This window comes from Geospiza fortis, unplaced genomic scaffold (assembly GCF_000277835.1).
Source record: "Geospiza fortis unplaced genomic scaffold, GeoFor_1.0 scaffold659, whole genome shotgun sequence".
Lineage (NCBI taxonomy): Eukaryota > Metazoa > Chordata > Aves > Passeriformes > Thraupidae > Geospiza > Geospiza fortis.
In genome coordinates this window covers 504,371-505,389 of record NW_005054530.1, presented here as the reverse complement: position 1 = coordinate 505,389, position 1,019 = coordinate 504,371, and the positions used below count along the sequence as shown (strand labels likewise).

The 1,019-nt window shown below is 62.2% G+C and overlaps 1 protein-coding gene across 1 annotated transcript in view; it reads right to left on the bottom strand.

Moving 5' to 3' along the window:
* The window catches only part of PLEKHB1 (pleckstrin homology domain containing B1), a gene marked incomplete at its 3' end in the record, with an annotated part of 9,103 nt that overhangs the window by 3,486 nt on the left and 4,598 nt on the right, over window positions 1-1,019 (bottom strand). The window lies entirely within an intron of this gene.

Sequence of the window (1,019 nt, the reverse complement as noted above, 5' to 3'; positions counted from 1 at the left end):
GCTCTTCACCAGCGCCATGGCTGCCGCGAGCTTCGCTGGATCTGCTGGGCTGGGAACAGGAATGGGGTTAAAACAGCAGCTCCTGCCTCGCCCCCAGTTCTGCCCATGGCTCCCACAGCCTCCAGGGATGGGGATTCACCCTTGCTGCTCCCGGTATTTCTGGGGGATGAGCTCAGCGCCCGGGTTAATCGGGGATAGGCAGACGCGGGATTTCCTCATGTGGGATACGTGGTGGAGAAGGCACTGCGGCCACCTTTCCTCCTGCCTTAATCTCATTGGGATTTAGGGATTATCGGCCCGTGGAGGTAAGGGCAGAAATCCGGGCCGTGTATGAAAGCAGGCAGTGCCTCCCCACAGCCCCAGTAACTTTCCATGCTAAACGACACCTACACTTGTTTATTTTCCCTGCCTGGATGGAAATTAGTCCTTAATAAGGCCATGAAGTCATCGCTCCCCAGGTCCCCGAGCAGAGCCAACACCCCAGGGGCAGGCAGGAGCAGTTCCCCAGCCATGGCCCCCGTGTCCACAGGGAATCCCAGCTCCCAGTGATGGCAACTCGGCACCCTGGCATGGCCCCCAGGCCCTGCCACCAGCTCTGGGGGCACAGCAAGGCACAAACAGCCCCCAGCACCTCTGTGCCTGCGTTACCGAGTGCCTGAGCCCCTGAGCATCCAGTCCCCGTGGAGTTTGCAGCCCTGCCACCATCACCCGTACTGCCACATCCCCGGGAAATCCCAGCCCGTGGATGCCCCCATCGCCTGGCACCCCCAGGTACCCCCACACCCCTCTGCACTCACCCTCGTCCCACTGTGCTCACTACCCTCGGTACCCACATCTGCTGCCCTCATCCCGCATCCCTGACATCTTCCCCCCTCCACACCCAAATTTTGTGGCCAAATTTCGTGGCACCGTTTCTCAGAACCCTGAGCTCTGAGTCCCGTCCCCCCGGCAGTGTCCCTGCCCCGTTCCCCATCCCCGTTTGCCCCGGTCCCCCCGCGCATCCCTCACCGGGCGGAGGC